The sequence below is a fragment of the Dromaius novaehollandiae genome, chromosome W, assembly GCF_036370855.1.
Source record: "Dromaius novaehollandiae isolate bDroNov1 chromosome W, bDroNov1.hap1, whole genome shotgun sequence".
In the NCBI taxonomy this organism is placed as follows: Eukaryota; Metazoa; Chordata; class Aves; order Casuariiformes; family Dromaiidae; genus Dromaius; species Dromaius novaehollandiae.
Window position 1 is genome coordinate 22,731,920 of NC_088130.1, and position 26,163 is coordinate 22,758,082.

General features: G+C 37.7%; 1 long non-coding RNA gene across 1 annotated transcript in view; it reads right to left on the minus strand.

The window, feature by feature from the left end:
• Nucleotides 1–26,163, minus strand: part of LOC112992398 (uncharacterized) — a 78,683-nt gene that overhangs the window by 16,893 nt on the left and 35,627 nt on the right. Inside the window, exons 3-5 of the long non-coding RNA XR_010385683.1 lie at nt 23,421–23,501; nt 22,132–22,168; nt 21,992–22,032 (exon numbers count right to left, since the gene is read on the minus strand). This is a non-coding gene — a long non-coding RNA (uncharacterized LOC112992398). The remainder of the gene's footprint in view (nt 1–21,991; nt 22,033–22,131; nt 22,169–23,420; nt 23,502–26,163) is intronic.

Consider the following 26,163-nt stretch of genomic DNA (forward strand, 5'->3'; position numbering starts at 1 on the left):
CAGAAATAGTTTATTATTCTTCCCTCCTTAATCCTGCACAGCTACACACACAAAGCAATGTAGGAGTCCAAAAGTATACTGGGGGGAATTTCTTCATTATCCAGACCATGATGTCTGTATTTCCATGTTTCACTGTAAAAAAATTGCTTATTTGAAAACAGCATAATGCTTATGCTGAATTTTATGAGCGATCAGAGGACATGTTTAAGGTCAAATTCACTGACTGTTCACATTCCTTATCTGCTGAAGCACCTAATTGCTAGTATTTCAGTGTTCAGAGATGTCTCAGAGGACTTTATACTTCGAAGTGCATTTACTTGCTACACAGGTAGCCTGCCCAACTGTTTTTCTGTATCCCATACAGTCTTGTGGGAATGTCACGTGTCTGATTGATATCAGGCAGACAAGACCTTCCCAGAAGTATCCTTAGCACCCCCCTGCTAAAATAGAGAATACACTTTGTAAGTAGGGGAGCTGAGGAAAACACCGAACTTCAGGCTATGCCTGATGCCAGCTTGTTCTTTACAGGGTCACTGAACACAAGTGGGGGGGAGGAAGGCATCATTGGATGACAGGAGCTGAGCAAGTTCTCAGCTCCCTTGCCAGTTCCTGGGGCTCCAGAGCCTTGTCCATCCTGTTCAGGTAGCAGCCTGGGCTTGTCAGTGTATAGCCAGAGCTGGGTCAGTGCCAGGAATCTCCCTGAGGGATAAAGCCTCTGGCTTTTGCCAGAAGAAAAAAGTGAATCAAAGCCTTTCCCCCAACTGCTGTGGATCCCCTCTGTCTGGAGAGGGCCTTCATATTTAGTATACTCTCAGTGACAGAGTGCTGCAATCACCATGACAGATGCAGTTATATTTGGGGGGGAGGGGGGGAAAGGAGGGCTGACAAGCAGTGTCAGTACTGTCTTTTCAAAATCTGCAGAGAAGCGCAAAAAAAACTAGAATAGCAAAGAATGTACAGAAAAGGGGCCAACACTGCATGCTTAAGAATAAGAAAAGGGAACATTAATGTCACTTAGTAATACTTCCCTGGAAGACTCACAGCCCCCAGTCAGGATGCCAAGGACTACCTTAATCAGAAGTAGCATATTTAATGGTCCTTACTGGATTTTTCTTCCATGAAAATTGTACAGTCATTTTGAATCCATGAACATTTTTAGGATTCCCAGCTTCCTGTGGCAAGAAATTTCATAACCTCGCCCCCTTTTGTTTTAGCTGGTACTGCCAGATGGTAGTTTCATTAGATATCTCCCAATTCCTGTATTTGAAGAGGTAATGAAAAATTATTTGCTGTTTCCCATGACACTAATGATTTTATTGACCTCTGCTTCCTTTTCAGTCTTTTCCAAAGTGAATATTTTTAGTGTTCTTACTCCTTCTTCCAAGTCATTCCTTCCCTCTGACCACCTGCTTCGCCATTCCATGAACCTTCTCCAGTACTACCGAATCCTTTTGCAATATGGGCAACTCAGAGCTATATATAGAATTCAAGATGTGGCACCTGCTGCCTTTGAATGGTGCCACCGTAATGTTTCCTGTAGAGGGAAGGAGGGGAGAGGCAAATAACCCTAAATGCCTATTTTTAAACTCAGGGCTATGAGACTTGATTCCTGGCTTCTGAATGTTTGCAAAGTTAATTAGCAAGCAATGCCACTTCTAAACTTTCTCCTTTAAAGCTGGCTTTGTGGACAGTCTTGCAGAACATAGCTATAGCATTGCCAGTGGAACATAATGACTGTGAAAGCTAAATGAAAGGTCAAAGAATTTGGCTTCATTCCTCATTGGGAAATGCACAGTGAGGATGTAGCAACAGTTTTCAGCACTTAGGGGTGGGTGGTCTCTTAGAGTGGAGGCTGCATGAAAATTCCCATGTTTCAGGCAAAGAAGGAAAAAGAAGAGGAACCTATTGCCTTGTAAGAGATGTAGCCAAGAGGGGAACGTCGTAACTGACACTGCTGTGTATTACAGAGCTGCGTTACACTAGCAACTGAAATGACAATTTCAAGCCATGAGAGGATCATTCACTGCAAGTACTATTACTACTCCCTTAACATTTGCAAGTTTAAAATATAAAGTTTAGCAAAACCATAGCTTCTTAGACTTCACACAGAAGTTTGAGGAGAAACAAGATGTCCTGGGAATAGAAAGCTTACTGCAGACCGGCCAAAATGACAAGTGAGAATGAACTTGTCACTTGATGGGAGCTGTCTATTTAAATAACATTCTATCCAGAAACAATGTATTAGACAAAAATCTCAGTCCAACTTTTTCCTCTTGTAAAACAGTTTAAAACACTTAAATAGCATTCTGATTGCTCTCTTGCTCTGTTTATCCTCTATATGTTGCTGCACTGTTTTGATTTGAAGAAAAGATAGTGTACACGTTTGAACTTATCTTGATAAGAATGCTTGAGTGCTTAGATGTTATACCACCTCTGAGACATACACTATTTTCTACATTACCTGCCAGAGGAAGTAGCAACTTATTTGCTTTCCTCACTGTATAGTCTGAAGTGACCCATTCAGTAAAGACTATAGTAGTTTAGTTTGGTAAGCAAGTACAATGAAAGAAACAGCAGAAAGAATTTAGTTTTGTTCTACAAATAAGGCTTATTACTCAAAAGCTGTCCCTAAAAGCCTGTAATAATAATAAGGTCCTGATATTTAAAGGTATTAGGGTACCTAAAGATTTAGATGTCCAAGCAGAACTTTCAAAAGCCTCTGCACACCTAAACTGTCTCAAGTTAACACTTACCAGCTTTTGAGAGTCCTATTGAGGCTTCTATCTGCATCTTCAGTTACTTCAGCAAGTTAAAAATAAAACCATAAAATCCTAAAATGATAACTGTCTGGAAGGAAAAGTAATAATAATGTTCACTAAAGTAAAAGTGCTTTAAGCTACTGCAGTGCTGTAGGAGATGCCCACTTTTGTGCATATAACAGTGAGGTGACTACAGTTAAAGAAAATTGTTGCAATCACTTTCACAAAGAGCATCCAAGCCTCTAAAATGAGCTGGAAATTGGCTGGGAGAAAGCCTGTATTCAAGGCCCTTATCTCACCAGCTCTGAAATGAGCCCTTGCAATTCCCATGAAGACCTGCTTTCCTGTACTTCAGATATCTAAGAGCAATTATATTAGAGGTCCCAGTACACCTCTTTTTCATTCCCAGCATGCATTTGGGAATGAGAGGCTATCTTTTGTTTCATACTGCTCACTCAGCTTTACTAACAGGCAAGCTTCAAAGACAAAAATATGCTCTTTTTTATAAAAACCCACAGTTTTGTAGTAAAAGAGCAGAATTAAATAAGATAAAATAATAGAATAGAGCTATAGTGATAGTAAAGGATAAAGATGTTCCTTGGCTGTTTAGCACCTCAGTTTCTATTATCTTTTTAGGCTAAGCTGAAATCTCCCTCTTTTGAGATGAAATCTGTCTTGTTGCTGTTATCTAAGATGGCTACTTCCTTCTCCTCCTATCCTACCCATTAACTCCAAAGGAATACTAAAGATTTAAGATTTCCCCCTCCCCCCCACCACTGAAGAAGGTTAAGACATAAAAAAACCACCCTTTCTCCATGCTGTTCCAAGCTAGATCATCATCTTTTAAAACTTTGCTGCCTTGCTTCCTCTCAGTAAGCATTGGTATGCCACAGGATATTACCAAAACCAACATTATTTCTAAGTTTGTAGCTCCTTTGTCTCTAGGCATGCTGTACAGACTAACCATGATACTCCAGACAGTGAAACTTGAAAGGTAGTGGTAGAGCTAGCTAGCCTAAGCCCTTGATTTACAGACTGGCACAGCCATCAGGGAACAGCAAGACTGGGGCTGCTTAGCTGGAGTGGATGAGACAAGAGCCAAGGGCAACCACCCAGCAGAGGCAGAGCCCCACCATACCTGAGCAAGGTAGCCAGGACAGGGTTGGCAACAGCATCCATCAACAGTCCAGCAATCATCAGACAGCTGCAAGGCAACTAGTGAGGCCCGAGGACAACCCTGACCAGCAGGTCAGGGACAGGGCTGGACACAGGCCCACTTTCAGCCTAGCTCAGGCAAGGAACAAGGGGCCTGGGCCTGAGCTTAAATGGCGCTCCTGGGCGGGTGGGTGGAGGGTGCATAGGCGGGAGCCCAGGTGAGGCTGTTCAGAGCAACGAAGCTGTCAAGGCCCTGATGATTCCCCTGTCCTAGATAGGTTTATGAGAGCTCCTTCCAGAGCCTCCCTAGCAAAGAGATGTACAGTCCTCTCTCCCAATAATAGTATTTGGTAGCATATGCCGAGTATACAAATATTAGCTCTTGTACTCTCCATGAGCAGGATCCCATGACTGCCAAAACAAAAGGGGAAACCTTCGCATCAGCTTCTATCATCCCATTCCCTTGAATGTGAACAAATAAATACGAATACCTAAGTTGGTAGAAAAACCCATACCATCACTGGTGAGCAGAAATCCACCAATCCGAATGCAGTATTTTATATACAAACAGTTCATTTTACACACATCATGGAGAAGAACAAAGAAGTTACTTGGTCTGTTTTTCCTTCCTATGTTGCTTTTGTTCCGTTTTCTCAGAGCTGAGGTTTACTCATGATATTTTCCTTTAGAAGGAACCAAAACATAGCAAAGTACAAGGTTATCTGCACCCTTGTATAAACATCTTCTTCCGATGATATATTCTTTACAAATGAGTAATTTATTTATTCAGGGCTTAGAAAAAGCTTAATCATTTACTTTCTTCATAGTCCTCACACATATTTGACAGGCTGTTGTACTACTTTAATATTAATGAGAATACTCATTTTTCAACTCAGATAACAGCTTCTTTAAGTTTCTGGGAGACATAGACCATCCCTATTTTTTTCTTTCATTTGCTTATGCGTCTTAGCTGCCCTTCCCATATACCTCCTCAGCATACTGTCTACCTGTTTACATTTTTGGGAAATAGTGGGTTTTTTATTTTTAATTCAATAGAAATATTTGTCATGCATGCTCTAATTTATTTCCCAGGTCACTGATAAAACAATCTCACTCTCACTCCCTTGTAAACAATGTGGAATGAAATTAATGTGAAAGACTTTCCAATTATAAGCCAAATATTGAGGAAAAGCAGTTTTTTTCCCCTCAAATATATTTGTAGCTACACTGGTCCAGTTAAGACCTACTGCCAAAGCCTTTTGTGTTTGTGCAGTGTTTTCATTTGAGATTTTCTTTCTTCAAGAGTTGAAACTAGTCATTAGCATGTCTGCACATATGGGATGATCTCATCTCACAATAAACATTTCTGAAGCAAAGAGATGCAAAAAAGAAACTAGATGATTAAGACTAGAGTGAAATCAGAATGATTATTTATCCTAAATAGAGGAATAAACATATCACATATTCAGCTATTTAAGCCTGTGAAATAAAATAGTGGTAGACCTGCAGAAGTGTTCAGCTTAGCTTTTAAGATGAGTTCCTTGTGAATACTTTTTCTTGAGATTTTCTAAACATCATTCCGTGCTAGAGTTTGTGTTTTCCTTTTAGCTGTAGGAAGTGTACATATGGAAGGCTTTGTTTGTTTTTATTTTTAAATAACATATGTTAACCAAACTTTTTTAGCCTACCCTGCTGAAATTGTCTTAAATAAAACAAATGTTATACTACTTTCTAGTTTAGAAGCAATTACATTCACAAAATCATATAATTTGTTTCTAAATCACAGCAAGAACTTTCACAGAAAAAACATTTTGGCATTTCTTTAGGTAGGATGTTTCTTTCATCCTTCTTCCTCCTCCAATGAGAGTTCAATATCTTTAGCTCTAAAGAAGGAATAATATTTAAAGAGACCAAATTCCTTGCAGGACCAGGTCCTCACATATGTTATACTGTGTACATGGGATGCTACTTAATGAGCAATGCAATATGATACTGTTTTGGATACTTTGAACAAGTGAGGTGCTTCTAGATTTGATTAATTAAGTGTACAAGAAAAAATGTCTTTTACATATAACTGGAGGATTTAGTATGCAAGTAGATGATGTAACTAGCTTAGACTCTGTTTTGCATCAGAAAACACTTACAATGAAGGGTATGCATACAAAAAAGCATTTGACTCAAAGCTCATTGAAGTCATTGAAGGTTTAACACTGGTGCTTAAGCTCTTTAATTCATCAGGACCTAGGTAATAACTAGCAATAACTCAGTAATTTTAAAAATGTAGAATATTGCACTTCTGGATCTTTATATGTATGTTGTCCAAAAAGCAGACAGAGGCTGGCCTAAATAGTTCCTCAACTCTCTCACTGGATTATTTCTGATGGGTAGCATGGAAGGGAGGGCTTTCAGAGTATATCAGTACTGGGCTCTTTCCCCAACTGCGTAACTGCCTGCCTGCCTGCCTGTGTAACCTTCAGCAAGTCATAGTCTTTCATAGCTGTCAAATAAGAACTTTAATACTTGCCTATCTTTGTAAAGTTAAAAAGAAGATGTTTGCTCCATACACTTTGCTTACTTTGAGTCATGGTCATTCAAGACTCTCAATGAAATCAATATAAGATCGAAGAAATAAGGTTCTAGCATTTCATTAATACATGTGCATTAGTATGTTAGTACTTTGTGACAGTGGCTTTAAAGAAACTCCTGCTTTATCACCCCAGAAGGAGCTGTAGTCTTGCTGACTCTATGCTAGCTTTTACTTTTCTGTGAATTTATTAAATTTTTACATGACTGCAGGGTGTTTATTCTGTGAGTACCTCAAGTTACTCACTGCTTTATGTAAGATTAAAAACCTTGTTAATTATTGTAGTTTATAAAGCCTATTTTATATCATAGGCTTATTTATGCCTTGTCGAAAATGGGTTTTCTGTCTCATAAAAAATTGCTTTTGTCTGGAAAGATAAGCTGGATCAACTTCAGTATTGTACCTTGACAAATCTGAAATATTTAATTTGGACTTCAATTCCCTTTGAAACACTATAAGATAAATTTTAAAAGCAAACAATTATTTTGAAATTAGAAATAAAGCTTTCATTAGAAATACCAAAATGGGCCTTTGGATATTTTAAAAATATTTTCCCTTTTTTCTTAAAAAACGATTAGATCAAAATTGCTATGATTTAACAAAGAATTTTTTGTTGAAGCAGATTTATCTACTGCAAAATTGATTAAATACTTTTTTCTACCAAACCTAAGTTTGTTTGTATACAGTATCACCACCCTGGAAGTCCAGAGGGGCCAGTAAGTGTTAGGAATATACCATCTTATTGACGTGTGGCAAAATTAAACTGTCATATAAATGGAACCCATTCAGTGATTTCCTTTCTCTTAAGAAACTATTACATTTAAGTTCTAGTGAGAAAGCATTGCTATCTGTGAAGATACAAGCTATCCTTAACGGATTACAAAGTATGATTTCGTATTTTAATGTTTTATACTCTGCCATTTAGCAATAGATCATATGCGAATCAAAAGTCTTTCCAGAGTGCCACAGCATATGCATTGCCTTTTCTCCCCCCGGAGCTGCCGAGGAGTTGTGGTCAGGCCCATACCTTTGCTCAGCCTGTGGGATTTAATCATCTAAGGAAGAGGAAGGAAAGTGCTTAGGCAGCAGTTCTGACTGACCCATAACATTCATAAGGCCATTGGTCAGCTCATAGGAATTCTGAACAGGGGTCAGACACAATGTGGGCCTAGATTCATTAAAATTTCACTTTTCCATTTAAAAATCTTCTTTTCCCATCAATTATTCCCATCACACTGTCTCAGTAAAGTGGACATTAATTGGTATTTCCATTTTCTTTTTTAGTCAACGGCAGATGTGAGAGAAAATGGGGACCTTGTGCTTTCCCATGGAGTTGCAATGATACCATCCTTAGGGAATTTCTCTTCTTGACTGGAATTATTCCACCACAGTCTGTCTAGATTGTTTGTCTTTTTTATTGTTGTAAACATTTACTAAGTGTTAACTAAATGCATTCCAGACAAAAATAAAAAGCAACAAAACAAATTGAGAGAACATCTAAAGAATCTTCCCAGGTGTATTTATTGATTAGCAATAATTCTGCAGTCAGTTCAATAACTAGAAAGAATGAAGAGAAACCCACAGAGTTTGACATTTCTACCTTTGTGTGCAGCTCTATAGTAACTTTGAACTCTAGCATTTTTGTTTATTTTTCAGCGCTTTTTCTAATGAGTGTGACTGCTGCATTCTTTCATGTTTAACTGATACCATGTCTCCCTCATCCAAGGTTATTGATGCCTTGCTAATTATATGATTAAACTTATCATTAAGGCTCCATTTTCTGATTTTGCTTTGAAGTGTTTTGTTTTTTTTTTCTATTTCTACATGATAGCAGGAAAAAAAAATCTATCTACTGCTGGGAAATACTCTATTGTACCTTTCCCTTCTGAGAACTGTATGGACTTTAGCTGCTTTCACATCACATTGTGAACTCAGTAATTTCAATTAAGCAAGTTCCAGCCCTCAGAAGTTTCCGTGGAATTTATTTTGACATTATGGCCACTTGGTACTTTTGATAAATACTTTTGAGGGATTTTAGCAACCAGAATAGTCTGGGATTTAAGACCTGCTACCAGCTGCTGCATCTTCATTTCACTTTGCTCTAAAGTTTGTTCCAGTTGCTTTATCTTCTCATGCTGCAAGGAAACTTGAGTAGGCAACTCCAAAATCAAAGCCTACTGTCTCTCTCCCCCACTGGTCTGAGATCTCTATAGAGCTCTTCTTTCATGCATTCCTTTAACATAAACATTCAAGAAAAAGGCCCATTCAATTTTAATTTGACTTGGCATAAGCGAGAATTTTCCTTTTTATCAAATCACTTTGTTATTCATGTTCTTAGGAAGGTGAAAAATAGGTTAAAGAGTTGCAACCAGTACTGGCAACTGTAGGTTCCTCCTGGAAAACTGCTGAACTCATACCAGCTGCATCTGAAGAGCTGTTTCACTTGCATTTTATCCGAATTATTTACCACTGCATATTTTGATACTGAGTATGTGAAGACAGATCACTATCACTACTGCAGACAGCTAACAACTAAGATGACATTGCCAGGGAGGCATTTGGAATAGAGCTCCAAGAATCTCAAGGGCTTACAGTAGAATGAGTTCGAATATCTGATGATTTATTACTAATGACAAATGCTAAGATCTTCAAATCCAGTATCAAGATCTTTCTCATACTGTTGAAAATTACCCCTTTCCCCAGTTCCTAAAAATGATGTGAAACAGACCAGGGAAGATAGTAGGAGGGAAAGCATCTGATAGGTGCCACTGTGACAAGTACTGGATACACAGCAATTTTGTATCCCAAAGAACTTCAGAAACAAAATTATAGATTTAAAAATAATAACAGTTCTAGATATGAATGAAAAATACAGTCAATACAGAATGCACCTTATATGGATTCATATAAATAAATCATATGGCTTCAGTATGAAGTTAAGGTTTTAAACAATAAAAAAGGAGTAATCTTGCTGGAACATACATGTTTTCCTTGTTAGCACCCAAGATCTAAGAAGCATTCATTAAACAAAGGAGCATACATCAATAAAAGCAGGGAGACAATAGACATTACACTACTTGCATGACTGACATCCTTGCAAAGTAAAATAAAAGCAGTTTTGATTATAAGCAAGATTCTTACACCATGGAGTTTTGAACAATTTCTAGATTTACTCATTAGATAATAGAGAAAAAAGAAAAAGTACAGATTCAGCAAACATGCAAATAGCTAATATAGTCTATGGGCTACTGCTGCTTTTTTGTAGCATTTTTGGTAAAATAGTTGTAATTACTGTTTCTTGTAAGAAACACTGTGTATTGATAACAGCTGTCTATTTCTGCTATAAATTGTATGTAGACATAACCTGAGGTAGAATTACTGCATATTCTTAATGTGCATCAGTGGAGTTTTACCAAGTTAATAGTAACTTATTCTAGGCTCAAATCAAAAAAGAAACAGTAGAATTGATTTGCTGAAGCCTGAAGAGGTAGAATTGTCAGAAGTGGAGCTTTCCCCCGGCAGGCTTTATCTTTAAACATCAGACTAAAAAGTTCTATCAAATATGTTTACTTCATGTGCATATCTTAAAAATTAGCTACTCTTTAATTCCTTTGTTCCTTGCTCCTAAGCACTGGATGATTGCAAGTAGTATGATGGCTAAGTACATTAAACATGACTGTAGGGAAGATTTTCAAAGGGATTTAAACACCTAAATCAGTGGGAACAAGGTAATTTTTTGTCCCCCATGTCATCCTGAAATGTCAGAATCTCTGACTGAAAAACAGCCCCCTAGGTTATCATAGCAAGCGTGTGTGTGTGTGCATGCGTGTGTGTGTGTGTGCACACGTGTGTGAGTGTGACTGTGTGTGTTTGTGTTTTTAATTGCTGTGGACTCAGGATTTCCAAAATTTGTACTTCATTGCTTATTTTAAAACAACTTTATTTTATTCTTTTCGTGAAGGAAAGTGAAAAAAGAAATTCTGATTCTTCGGCTCTTTAGAGCAGCCTTGTGCTGATAGCTGGGCACAAGGAAGCTGTGAAGCTGGTGCAACTAGTTAGTGCTACATTTACGTGTCCTATGAACCCCTCAAATAAATGTGATATTAAAGTTTATGTTAACAAGAACAGGCTTGGAAAATCCACAAGGCTGTTAATATATTTGGCCTAGTCACAGCTTTCACTCAGCTATAGTAGAAATGCAAATACTTAAGGAAACCAAAATCAGAAAATTGTAACAGCAACTAAAACTAGATAGAAGCCAGATTACTACTCTTTCTTTGACTGTACATGATACTAAGGATGGTCACACGCAATTAAGGGACAATATCTTAAAGTGTATTTTACAGAAATACAGTTTCCCCCATGCACAAGGCTTTTTTCTCTTACAGTTATATTTTCTACATGCTTTCACCTGTACAATTCAATTATGGTAAGCTTCAATTTATCATTTAACAAGGTAGTTCAATAATGCTTTGTTTTTGTTAATACCAATTGAAAACAACCTTTGTACATATACACTTGAAATTAACTTCAATGGGAAGTTCAAGCTTCGTAAAATTCATATTGCCTGTGCAATTTTTCTGTTTACATAAAATATTCGTTCTAACAGCATTTGAAGCAGGACTTGATACAAGAAACGCTGAACATTTCACTGCACAGTATTCAATAAGACAACAAACCTTCAATAAATAAAGGTCAATGATATAAACCCTCCACCTAGAAACTGCCAGGCCCTGCCAGAAGGAGCTGACTTTCTACCACGTTGCTCTGTCCTTCCCACAGCACTCATTGAACCTTTACAATAAACATACCAGTGCCCCTACGTGGCAAGCATTTGCTGTTGACATACACAGGAATGAACCCTTCCAGAAATTTTCTTCCTTGCCTGCCTTTTCTTATCTAAGCAGCAAGTGCATAAGCAGAAGGCTGGAGTAGTGTCATGTTTCAATACGATCTCAAACATGAAGCCAAAGCCATGATTTATTTCAACTGTGCAATTCAGCAGTCTCTGAGGTCACGAAAAAAGGTCAACAAGCATTTTCTTTTGTTTGGAGATTTATGATCAGTTTTGTTAAAAGGCTAGGATTCTTCGGGTGATATTTGACATTGAAAACAATGTTTAATCAATGGTTATACTGTTTAATGCTGCTCTGTAAAGACTTGATTGTTTCAGCCTTCCCATTATTTAGACAGTGAATGAATGAAATAAGGGAAGTACCTTTCTGCAGCATAATGCAGTGAGCCATCTCACTTGTTACTCAGCAGCGGTTTGTTTCTCTAAAGAAATGGAAGAAATTCCACCATTATCCATTGCCTTCAGGGTAGGTCTGATACTTTTCAGGTCAAATTAATTTTCCAGGCCAAACCAGAACAAACCTAGGAATTCACTGCTGAAACAGGTTGCAACCTTGGGAATCAAGAAGCAGACAGCTATACCTTGAGCATCTTTCACATCCCATGTTGTTCTGCACTATGGTTAAACTTCCCTAGTAAGAGAAATCTGGATATGGTAGCTAACAAAGAAGTACCACTTAATATGAAAAACAGAGAAAATCTTTCAATCGCTTACAGAAAAGTGCTTTTGTCTGCTAAAGCTGTTCAATAGCCTCTGAGCCCTTTCCACCCTTTTTAAGGCAAATTAGAGCATTATTATTGAGGATACTCCTTCATGATTTTGCTACTTGCATTATTAGAGCATCTGGTAATTTCAAGTTATGGAGTAAATCTTCTCTGAGGATGGTACTATGCAAACACAGAGCAAAAAGATGATACTTGCTCCAAAGAGTTTAGAGTCTAAAGTAAGGGGCGACAAAAGGAATTCTTTTCCTGATGCTGGGGTGGATTTGGTATCTAGTTCTTCATGAATATTATAGAAACATTATTTGTTCTCTAACAGTATCAGGCTGGATCTTTCTTCAGAGGAAGATGGCAATGGCAAGAGGTCGGAAATCTTCCTGTGATACGTTAAGCAGTCAAAGCTGCAGCTAGAGCACTGTGAGAAATATTTCAGCCCAAGGTCTAAAAAGAGTCATCCTTCATAACACCATATCGTCATTACTGCTAGGGTCTATGTTTCTCTGTAGCTTGCCTTGTACGCTGCCATAGAAGATACTTGAAAAACTAGCATCCATGCTGCTCAAATACTGACACACTCTTGCACAGCCGCTTTAGACTTTTTTGCTTTTGCAGTGGAAGCTCATCAGTGTTTTTCTGCAACTATTATTGCAGGTACTGGATTTGGAAGTAGGTAACTTCCTATAGCATATTGTACTAGAGAAATATAGCAATATGTGAAAAACACCTGCACATTTGCTATTGGTGCTAAAGCAATTTGTGATGTTTCATTTCAGTTGCTGACAGTGTTAAGCACGGTCTGGTTGAATCCTTCATCACAGATTGCTCAATAAGGGAACTTAGGGAAGGTCATTCGCATTTCTTCTAGATTAATGCATGCCTAACTTCTGTAGTCCCTCTACATCAAATTTATAATAAATACTTGCAAAATTTCATTACTATAGGCAACTCTGAAGTAAATTACTTGAATACACATTTCACTTCTTAAAAATAAGATTAGCCTTACAAGTCCCTTATTCCTGCTGGTTTCTTTTGACAAAATGACTTATTTCCATGGTACAAAATTTCTCGTTATTGAAGGCCTTAAGTTCTGCTGATCACACTGTGAGCCCCTTAAGTATATGCTATTTGGATACATGGGTTCACAAAGTGCACCTAATGTTCTAAACATAAATGTAATTCTTAGTAGGTTTCATGTTGCTTACCTGTAAAAACACCACAATTTAATTCAAATTTTCAAGACCCTTAGTATGCCTCTATACGAACAAATCCATATAAAACTTTTGTCAGTAAATAAAAATAAAGTAACATATATCTAGATTTCTGGCTTGATATGTTTTTCCTTGTGATTTATGTGTAACAGTTGTGTATTATGAATTAATGCACATATTTGAACTTTTTTTTTACATGTTACACATTTAATAGTTACATTTTACAACAGCCCCACAAATGCATAATAGTGCAGAGGACTGATTAAAGAATTACCTTACTTTAAAACAGCAGGCCTATCAGTCCCACAAACACACAAAAAAAGAAAGTTCTGAGCTGAATGCTTTCTAGTAGCTTTAATGTGCCTCACAGCACTTGACATTGTAGCATGATATCATATGTACGTTACTGCACTAGCCAGGGGTCCAATGATAACAATTTCGGATCAGCTGCAGTGCCTGAGCATAGCACGGTGACTTTCACCAGTGACCTCTGTGAGGCTCTGAGCTACCTTGTGCTCTCTGTGAATAACATGACACCTCTGTTCTGAGAATCAACAGACTTTATTCCTGCTAAGCTGTATGTGCCCACCGAGTCGTCAGGCAAGGTTTGGATCCTGATGCAGCTGTTGTCTTTGTACCTTGGTAAAACTGCAAGCCCTGCGGGACAGGGAGCACGTTTAGCCCTGTCACTGCATGGTACTCGACATCATTTGGGTTGCTTAGTTAATTGAATAATAGTCAAAATAATCAAATTAATTGGAAGCCTAGCTGAAGCATCTAAAGTTACTCAGTAAAAGATTTACCAAATTCAGTAATTACTTAATTCTTTAGTTTTAACAAGTATGCTCAGAAGACTGCCTGTAGAGCAAGACCTTATCATAAGCCTTGCATGTATGTAAAAATCCCATAATGTCTTTTTCAACTAACATCTAAAAAGGACATATGACAAACTGAAAAAATATATTTTAATGTTTTGGTTAGATGTAACTACTCTTCTTCTTTATACAGTTTAATTTTCTTTTCTTTCATCTTGATCAAAGAAAACAGACAATTGCAAGTCATTTCTCTCTCTAATTCTTATTCTTTAGCACAATGCTGCAAAATTGTATTGACTACACTAAAGCAAATACCATAAAATATTTTTATAAAAATTATTTAGCTTTTATTTCTACTGATCTTTGATTTTAATAAAATATACTAAGGTGACCACAATTTGACCTGTTGTTCTTTCAATAAAATAAAATAAGATACAGCTTACAGGAGAATTAAAAATGAAACTTAGCTTTCAGAGACAAAGTTCTGATAAACAGAACTCCTGTGCTGTACTCCTACAGCATCAAACTTCTAGAAAGCTAAAAAACAATTTCCTCTCTCTAAAAGAAAAAGATGCTATAACAACAGAGTACTAGTTTGTGAGAACAAACTTTTTTTAAAGAAAAACTAAAGAAAAGGATTTATAATCACTCCTATATCCAAAGTCAGGACAACATTTTATGGTATTATAATATTAAGATATTAGGTGTATTGAGATCTATAAAAGTTACCATATTAGATATGTTAAGATACATTAAATATTTTGGCCTCATTGAAGTTAATGCGTGTTTAGAAATACATGTTTCTCTGTTTGCTCTTGCGCTCTCAAAATTTGATGCTGTAAGAGGTTCAGCATTTTCCACAGTGACTTAAAGACTCAAGCTCACCCACCCCTGTGCCAGAGCAGATTATAAATACAGAAACATAGATGGCTACCTCATTTTCATGAAAATGCATTAAAACATAATGTTGCAATCTGGGAGGCAATACAATATATTTAACTCTTCTTATCACCAGGATCACAGGTTACAGTCTAAATCCATTTAGGTTCTGAACATTCAGCAAGCACTCAGAAATTCAAGGAAAATCAGATGGAATTCAGGTGCTAAAAGCTTTTCTGGAACTGCCCCATCACCCCATCTCAGCTTCCACTGAAACCAATGAAAATATTTCTCCAGATAGCTCACAGTGCTCTTGTATTGATCTAGAACTCATCCACATAATAGTTTTTCAGGAAAGCTTGAAGATCCTGAGAGTTTTCAGTTCAGCTGTGACCCTGGCTACTATTTCCTATGGTGAAGACAAGAAATTGGAGGATTAGTGGCAACACACTACAGCTTGAAAATAAAATAATAGTTGCTTCTCCTATAAAGTAACCTGCTGGCCATGAAAGGACCTCACTAAGTCCTGAGCAAAATGTAAGATCTCTCGTTTTGCATCATTCATCTCACTGCAAATAATGTTTCTCCTCTTAAAATAAAAAGAGGCCAAACCTGACACTATAAATCCCCCCTCTTCTTCTTGTTTCTCAGCCCAAATACTTTTTTTTCCACATAATTATGCTCAGAACAAAATTATAGGAATAATGATTCATTAAAGGTAAGAGTAATCAAAGAGAAATACTAACAAGACGTGAAAGCAAACCAACATTACAGAACAGGGACTATGTTTCCAAGACAGTCACAGTCATGACTTCGTGAAAGTGAAGGAGAAGGAGGATTGCTTGATGAAACAATACAAAACATCAGAATGCCTTAACATCCTACTCTAGCTGCCTTCCAGAGATGGGGGCCCCATAGCAACAATATTTCCTCATCAGAGAAATCCTCTTCTTTCAGAACCTTTAATGTCTGAGTTCTCTGATACCATTACTCTGGTAGTGTGATTGTTCTGATTAATCCATGTTAATAAAAGAACAAGCTCTCAGACATGCCGATATAGGAATGTATAGTCTAAATCCAGCTCCTCTGGTCTTCTAAGAATTAACTCTTCACTCAGAAAACAAAGAACTTCCAACCTTGCCAAACGTAATAACTCCTTTTTGCCTTGCAGTTTGGAAAGACTCATGCTGTTAGACCTATCTGGCCTGCAAGCTTTTCAGTTGGCTTCCTCAGTGGAAGCTGCAGGCAAAGTCCAGCTTAATGGGTCTATTATTATTACAAATAATGTAAATTGTGCCTAAATACTGTAGGATCCCCAGAATTTTTTTATAGATAATATTTTAGCATTTGTTTACTATTTTTATCCCAAAATACTTTTCAGATTTTGCACAAGCAGCACCATTGAAATGCAGCTAGTTTGCAGGTCAGCACTAGTAATGTAGAGGAGGCAATATATTGGCAAGGGCTTGAAGGCAAATCTCTCTCTTCAAAAAAGTCCTATGAAATTCATAATGTCCAGTCTGAGCAGGGAGCTCCTTAACATTTAAGATTTTTCTGGGAGGCACCACATATAGTACATTTTTGGAATGACATTGGGCTAAACCCTACATTGCTTTCCTGGAAAAATATTGTCGTAAAATTCGGAAGAAGAACCACCCAAAAGTAGCAGAAATGACAGAGTAGTTTCTATAGCCCCCTTTCTTCCTGCACCAAAAGGAAAGGAGGTGAAACTGTATGCATCTCCTCTCCAGGCAGCACTGACTCCCATAAGGGCCCAGTGCAGCTTCAGGCTTGAAGTGCAACTTGCAGCTGCCCCTTCCCCTGCTCTAACAGCCTTAGCACACTGATGTGGCATACAGCGGTATATACCTGTAGTGTGAAGCAAGCTACTTTTGTGTTCCCCATAGCGTCTCAGCCCCACGCAAGGCCTCAGCAGTAGTTTCAAAGGCTAACCTATCTGGAAGATTGAAATGAATCCTGCTGGAATTGGAATTGATGGCAGCAGGCTGTCCCTCTAATCCAAGCCAAGGCTACCCTAAAATCATATGAGAGCCCCTCTGACTACTAAACATACATTCCTGCATTGCCCTGAAACCTGCTCCTCTGACTCCTGCTCAAAGACCTCTGGGAAATAAGAGCCACCTGCACCTGCAGACCTGTTATTGCAGAAAGCTGATCTTTGTTTTAAATCCTTTGGGATTCTCAGCACTATGAGAACTTTATTCTGCTGTTATTTTTCGTGTAGTCTAAATAAATGTAGTGTTTTTTCCCTACTCAGCATGCTAAATCCCATATCCTGTTTCCCAAGTCTGATTCTGAAAGGCTGGGGACATTGACACTACAAGTGTTTTGTTACTGTCTGATAATTTGGTTAATGTGAACAATTAATCCCCAAATTCTTTACAATTAAAGACCCAGAGGGAGTACTAGACCAGGGCTTCCTCAACATACTTTGATTACGTGCTGTGAGTGGTGGTAGTGCGTCTGCAGCTCCTGAATCAATACTAAGTTAGCACAAATGCACAGAAAGACATATATGTTTTCTTTTCTCGTATCTGTCTTCCATGCAACCTCAGTCTCCCCCGCCTCTCACACTCTCAACCTCTTGTCTCCTTCTAGCTTCCCCCCAAACGGGGATCCATCTCATATGCCTTGGTCATCTGCTTGCTACCTAAATACCTCAATAACTTGCCCCTTTCTGCCGAGCTTGTGCTCCCTACCTCATCCTGCTGTGGTCCCCTCCTGCTCCCTGAGCAGGAAAGGTAGATACTGCAACTGCTTATGTATATGCAACGGAGACTGAGAGGAGCTCACAGAGGAGCTGGAGGCTATGGCGGCACACAGCTTACCAGCAATAGGGGCCTGCACAGAGGGGTTTACCCCATGGTTTAAGGCCACATGCATGCAGCTGCAACCTGCCACCACTTGCCACTGTGAAATGATCCTACAAGTAAAAGATTCTTTCACTCTGACAGCACAGAAAACAATTTTATCTTACTTCAACATTCACCACAGATACGATTTTTACCCTTCTCTCCTTGCCTTTGACACTGCATCTTATGCCAAAAAATGAATTTCCCACAAAAGAAAATTTAAAAAAACCTAAGTCCCCAAATCCTCAATAGCATTAAATTCTCCCTTTTTCTTCCTTCCTTGGTTATTTTTGCATATGTCTACACGACTGTGATCAGCATAGAGTAGGGAAAAATGGGCTAGCTTTGAACCAGCTAGGTTAACCATTGTTAATTTACCTACAACCATGCAGAATTCAATGTTAATCAGAAACCTACCCAAAAAGCTGTGGAAATGTTCGGTTGATTAGACCACGCTGCCATAGCTAAACTGCTACGGGGAATATCTCAGCTATTGACGGCTTTGCACTCTAACTATTAGGAATGGAAACCATAACGAAGAGGGACGCGAGTGTTTTGACATTACTGGATCATACAACTTAGTTTATAGATAGAGCTGTACTAATGCCAGTAAATGTGTTTTCTAGAGTAGATAAGAACAAAGTAATTTGCAGGCTGCAATAGTTCTCACCCAGAAGGAAGACTTATGCAAATAGAGTGGATAAATGAATAAGATAAATGATCGCTTGAAAAAATTTACAGGCTAAATAGTCAAAATTTTGTGTATACAGTTATCCCACATGTGTACATGAATACATATCTAATTTGCAAATATAATTATAGTGATTGTATATGCAGATGAAACCACCGTACGGGCAAATTACACAATAACTTGCTGCAGGCATGCATAAATAAATATGTCACAGCATTACTAACTTGTCCATGTAGTACTAATATATACATGAAATTCAAATGTAGTCCTGAAAACCTGCCTGAACTAGATGGTAGCAGACTGTCTATCCAGGCCTCTCAAGGGCTATCTTTTATTTCTGCCCTTTACTTTCAGAAAATTAGGACTCACTTCCTTACCAGCAGCTAGGTTATCAGGTATGTGGATCTCGTCTGCTAAAATGGAAATAAGAAAGAAGCAAGACATAGAGGCAGGCAGACAACTTTGGTCCACTGACACGCAGGTCTTCCTGCAAGACGGAGCCCCTGAAGCTTTTGCATTCAGCAACATACTGTGATGCAATATGTTTCTAGTTTTCTTCTAACACAAGACAGACTGGAACTATGGAGGTTAGCCATAGTAGCAGCAGAATATATTGACATTATCTCCTGTTCTGACTACTGAACTGGTGTAAGAGACTGCATGCATACAGAAGGCACTATATACCAATGGGCTGATCCTCCCTCAGAGCAGACCCTTGGGATCTTTCTTTCACTCTGATGTAAGCAAGAGAAGAATCAGTCTCAGAACATCTAAAATGTACATTTGGAGCAAGCCATTCAGTACTTTGATGAGAAATATTTCACATAAGACAATATCACTTCTGGAAAATTGATATACTATATAAAGTACCAGCCTCCTAAACTGTGCCCTGGTTCTTTTAAACAAAGCTAAGAAATTGTGACCCTACTGCATCAGTAAACGTGCATTGGAACATGTTATTGCTGATGTTCGATGGAAAGCAGCACACTATTTTTTGTTGGTCTTAGAACTGGCCCATGTTTAGTTTCTTATTTCTGTATGTTTGTGTCTCAGGCAAGCTATGACTTTAATCAGGAACAAGCGCAGATTTCCCAAGGGCTATAGTTTAGCAGAACATTACAGTCATCCTATCTGCGAGGTCATGTGAAAGGCTATGACTTGGATAGCTGACACTGAAATATTATTCTGGCAATTGTAAAATACACCTCTCTTAAAGCCTTATTTCATTGTAGAACAGACATGAGAAAAACATGGAAGTATTCTTCATAATTTTTTCAGAGGGTTGTTACCTGCCATCTGGTCAGTCGCTGGTAGCTATTTAGAGCAGATTGTGCTGTTCTAAACATGCGCAGCTTCAAAGGGACTGCTCGGAGAATAAACAACTATCCAGTGGGAATACTGATGGCACAATCTGGCCCTTAGTGATTATTTTAACTTGCACCAAAGATATGTAAGCTACACCTGGAGATTTGTATTCATGGTTTCAAACTCTAATTGCTTCGCAGTACTTTTAATTAAAGTCTTAAATGCACAATTATTTATGCGATCTTAAGCCAGTTTGACTAATCCCTCTATCTGTTTTAGAGAAACCTGTGATTCACAATGCAAGTTAGAATAGCCTAAGAGATGGCTGTAACCGATGGTCTTCTTAGAACCACTTCAGGTATTTTTCACAGCCCTGAATCCTAAAAATACTGAGTGGCAGCCCCGTTTTGCTCTCCCAGTCCATGTCCTATGCACCAAGTTCTGCCTCTACATGACAGCAATTCTCCCTGCAATATTCATTTGGGGAATCCAGCCGAGTAATCGAGGTGGGATTCTGCCATTCGGCTTTTTGAAAAGGTCACTAAAATGTAAATCATGCAGGTCTAAAACTTTCTTGAGGGCTTTCTTCTGTCCAAAAATACAGAACTGGGCTCTTAATGGAGCATAAAGACAAAAGGCAATGGCATTCTTAAAGTCCATCTGTGAGTATGTGGAAAAGTTTGAAAAAGCTATACTATTCTGATACAATTCTGCTTATGTGCTGGAGATTGCCTCCATTTTTCGTTCCTTATTGTGTACTACTAAGGATATTTACTTGAAGATAGAGTCTTTGTTTAAGTATTCATCTTTCTTTTTCTACTCAATAATCTGAAATCCTAATCCTCTGTTTGTGACGTAACAGCAGGACTGCTATGGAAATTATTACAGTGCCAAAACTTAGAGGACTATGACACCAGGTAGAGAATAAACAGAAGAGGCAGATGAACTCTTGGGAAACAAGGATCCCTTTTTTATCCAAATATTTTCATTAAAAAGAACAAGGGAAGGAAAGTACATGACATGTTTCTGAGGCCCAGCTGCTCTTTTAACCAAGCCTTCAGAAGGATGAAGTGTAAAAGGGCCTTGTCACTCACAAGAAAAAGGCTTTAGTTTTGTTTTCTTAAGTCTAGACCTTTGGCTCCTATGATTTATTTACATACCTCGATATTTTTTTCCTTTGAAGTCCACAGGCACCAGTGACAGGAACGGTCACAGATAGTCCTTTGCTGTGCTGAGTTGCTAACTGACCTCCAAAAATCTCTATCAAGGACACAGTACTGCCAGTTACATTCGAAAATCCCACGGCCTCCAAAAATCAAGATATTACCAAAAAAATATAATCTTTATATTTGCTTTCTGATTTCTGTGCTTCCACACTAACATGTATCATGTTTCAAACTTTTCCATCATAACTGCGAGGGCTAGATGCTTACATGAAATGAAAATTGAGATTTTCATTTGTCATTTTACCACAGGAAATTGGGATGTTAGTGAAAACACCATGTTGTGTTAATGGGCAGGTTTTAATCCCTCAATAGCAACTGTCTGATGCTATATGATAATGGCCTACAGAACAGGCCTTGAAGATCAGCACCTGTAGGATGTACTGTATTTCAGCGTATATTCATCTTGTGGATAGAAGAGAGGCCACTGAAAAGGAAAACTGGCTGGGCTAAGAACCATCAACAGTGGTACGACACACGAAAATGCCATCATAAAAAAGTACAAATATTTTAGATATATGAAGGACTGACTGGAAAGGGGAGCAAGTTCCAAAACCAAATCAAATATATTCTCATACCGACCATAAGCCAGTCAGTCAGACAGGTGGTACATAGAAGAAAATAGAAAAAAAGTACAGGGACAGATTAAAAAAAAAAACTAATAAAAAGGAAGTACTACATTATAAGTAGATTCTAAGATAAATTGGCACAAGAGATTGAAAAAAGAAACTAAGATTTTAGTTAGTACTACCCAAGGTATGTTAAAGTAAAGAGAAATGGTAAGAAAGATGTGTGTCCAAAATGTAGGATTTACGGCCAGGCACCAAAGCTTATTAATCATACAATGGATGTATCAAGTAATTGGAGAAGAGTATATGGCAGATTTCACAGTGAAGGGTAGCAGCTGCCTTGCAAGACATACCTGCACAAGCAGAGATCATTATCGCTGTAGTCCAGACACAGCTGTAAAGAAATGTGATTCTTTAGTCACTATTGCCCATGAAGCATAGATTAGAAGATCAGATAAAATTATTGCACACAGAACAAGAGGTAGTACTTTACCAGGAACTTTTGTTTCCCATTTCTTAAGAAGGTCCAGCTGAAAAAATATATATATATATATATAAAAAAAGGAAGAAATACACTCAACTGGACAAGACTGGGCACATGAAAAAGATAAACCTTATTCTAATCATCTGTCATACATTGATATTCCCCAATGCAATCACTACTCTGTACAGTGGAAACTGACAATATCGGGTCCATCAGAAAGCAACAGTGAGGAACCTCTCTAAAATGCTGAAGAAGATAATAACGTTCTAAACATGGCTGCCTAGATCTAATCGAGATCTCTGTTAGTAACCATACTACCTCCACATTATTCACTCCAGGTTCTTAGGCAGGGGAGGGAAATAAAACTGTAATGTTCACTTGAGTCAGCTGTAAATTACAAATCCAGCTGACGGTGGAAGCAAACTCCAATTCAACTTTTTTAAATTTGGAAACATTGCTGTGACACTAGATGGCATTTGTAGTTGAGAGGTTATACATTCCCACTATTTTCCTAAAGAAAATTGGGTTTCATCTACAAATCCTCACAGCAGCCTTCCTTCTTGGGGAAAAGATTCTGATGGTCTCAATGCCACAGGGTATTGTGAAGTCAGTTGGGAAGCCTGATTCACAGAAAGGTCAGAGCATGGGTTACCTAAACTACAACTCAGGTGCCAGGCAAGCATGTCACTACATAACTTCCCAGTCTGAAATTTCGATGTTTTCACAGTAGCAGCAACTTTTAAAAACAAATCTCAAATTTTAATTGGAGACCTAATTTTCAAATTAATGGAAGATTTTCATCCAGTCATAATAAAAAGAATATCACTGGCAGAAGATAGGCATACAATATGTGCAGGTATCAGTTCAATTAAATGACAATGTTCCCTTTTCAAAGATGTAATACAGCTGAAGTTAAAATGCTGAAGACAAGAGTGTTATTCTAGGTTTTTGGCAAGGAAAATCCTGTAGCATTATTTTCACTGGAAACATAGCACAAAAAGTTCAGTTTCTGCAAGGGGTTAGGAGGACAGAGGGGAAGCCAATAGAATTCCTCCAAATGCATGCTCTGTCTTCTAAATATCACAAATGTTTAAAATGTTTTTCATGTATGTCATGAAAAAGTCATAAAATCCATCATTTTTAATATGCACTTAGATTTGGGCAAAGGAGATAATTATAATTACCTATCAAATAATATAATGTTAAGTAGGGTAAAGCATGATATTATTAAATGGTATCTTTAAAAAGATATCCCCTCCTTCAGACGAAAAACTTTGATTATACCGTAATATACTTACCACTAGTATACTTCTGCATATATTCATGACGGTTCTTATAAAAATCTAAAAGCATTCCTCCTGGAGCTCAGATGTTTTCTCCTTTGAACAGAACACAGGGATTATTTTAAATTAATGAGATGTTGGCTTGACTATTCCATTTTTGTTCAAAAATGAAAAAATAAAATAACCTTGAATTCTAGTGGACAGTAACACTGAGAATCTGTAGTCACAGATTAGCCTCACATTGCACTAAACGTGATACAGAGAAGCAATACAGATGATCCATGCCCCAAAGTGCATAGTGGAAGAGTATAACTAGATCATACATATATTTAAATAAGGCTGTACTGGCTTGGGAAGAAGACCATAATAAAGAAAGGCAATTGTTTTTGGTATTCATAGCACATGCAAGTACTCTCTATTCAATTTACTGCACCTGGTGCAAAATAAAAACAAAACAACATATTACAGGAGAATAATATCCTGTGTAATAGACAGACTAGCTGTTGATAAAGATTATCTTAATCAAAATCATTCTTAACCCATGTCAATAAATGCCTGTAAGCCATAGACTAACGTCAGGTTATTTTGAAGCTAAATGAAATCCAGTTCACAGCTGCACATACTTCATCACATAAATGCAGATTAAAGCTGATTTGAAAGCATCATTATGAATAATGCATTATTTTTAAAGTACAAAGTGAATAAGGTAGTCAGCCTGTGTAAAACTGAAATAGGTAGATTTTCAATAAATGGCCAGATTCTCCACAGTAAACAAGGGATAGCAGTTTCCTCGGTTGGAGAGAAGTTGTGCTCACGAGTGGGTTCAATTCCTAGAAGGCTGGGATACAATGAGGAGAGAAGAAAAAATCTTGTGGAAGTTTCTCAGATATTAACACAAACTGGAGGATGGATTCCACCTGCTCTAAGCTACATTGTCCCATCCATGACAGTCTTAACACAGGATCTGTAAGAGGCGGAAAAGGAGGTATGTCTAAGAGGTAAAGTTCAAGTAGTGACAAATGAAATTCAATTTTCACAACTCTGCACAAACTCTTCCAGCTGTAGAAAGTATTTCCATTCCCTTCATAAACATTTGGACTATATGAGAAGTTCAGCTCTAAATATTCCCTCAAACTGCAGGCCTCCAGTTAGCATTAGTGTCCTTTGTTTACTGCATTTGGTAAGTTAAATAAAGCCTTGAATATTAGAATTATGGAAGATCTAAGCATAGTATCTTGCTCTTACCATTCAGATTTAGTAAGTAGTTATTAACCACATAACTCGGAAATTCCGCAGTCTTTTCTTAGGCAAAAGATCCTTTCACACTTAGAATAAAACAAGTTTTATTTAAATAAGGACAACTGGACTAAGTCCTTTCATTTGAAAATTATATATATATGTCTATATACATACATACATATATATTTGTGAGAGAGTATTCTTTACATGTATGTATATGTTTAGATACATATACAAAATATACATATAATCTATATATGTGATGTTATAATGGTTAGCAAGTTAGAAATCTGAGTAAGCCCTTACGAGTGCCCTGTGCAAACATAGTGACACTATGTGCATTGCAATCAAACAGTTTGACTGATGTGAACAATCATTCCTAATGTAAAATTCTAGGCATAGTTTCCATTGCATTTAAGCTGAAAATCTAGATGCTTGTAGTGCACAGAATAGACAGCCCATCCCTGTGGTAAGGGTAACTATGCCACAATATGTTTCAGGCATCTGGAAAAACAACCAGAACAGTAACAGCACTGTTTTACTCTGAAACAAGATACTCCTTTCCTTTTAAAGTCAATACTTTTTGAAATTATACATTTTGAGATAACTTTGATAAAAACCTGTACCACCATACTCTGCGCCCTGCTGTTGTTGTAGTTGTCGAAGTTGTGTGCTGCGAGTCCCGTTAGTATCTACCGTGTCATTGATCAATCAATAGTCAGTTTTAGCAATAATGTCCTTAGACCTTTTCTATGAACTCTGAAGCTGATGGTTCGATGCATAAGTGTTATAGAAGCCAAATACTAAATACTGTTGCTTGCTGATTGTCTAGAGCTTTTGCATTAAATAATTAAATCAAAAAGAAAGGATTACTGTCTGAATACATAAGCCACAGGGGAGAAGTCCTGGAATACTGTATAAGTGCATAAAACCCACCTTTCCTGGACTTCAGCAAAGGGCTTTCAATTTTATGACCTTTTCCTCTTTCCTTCTCAGATAAAGGGTTTTCACATGCACTTAAGTTGTGTTATCAAGTCTGATAGCTTAATCATGTGTCGCGCACCTGATATAACATTTGCAGCTCTCATGGACAAATATGATGAGTGTTCTAAGAGTATGAAATTTCACAAATTCAGGGGGTGAATTGTGGGAGGTTCGAGTCTAACAGGGTGTGTCTATGTAAACAGATGAAAGAGGACTTCATAAACACAGTTTAAGGAAGGGTGGAAAGTTTTGGGTTTTTTTTTAATCTTAACATCATTCTTGTCAAGATCCAGATCCAAGAACATAGACTTCTTCAACATTTCCCTCTATTATGTTTTCTGTAAATCACTGGAGATTAAAACTTCCTCCCTATTTCGCTTTCTCTTTTCCTTTTTTAAAGAAAGTTAATATTCTTTGGAAATTACCAGTTGTTCTTCCACACACGTAGGCTCTTGTGCCAATTTGGGAAATCATAGCACTGATATGAAGCAAAGACTGATGACTCCTATCTTTTATTCTTTCAAAACCCTTAACA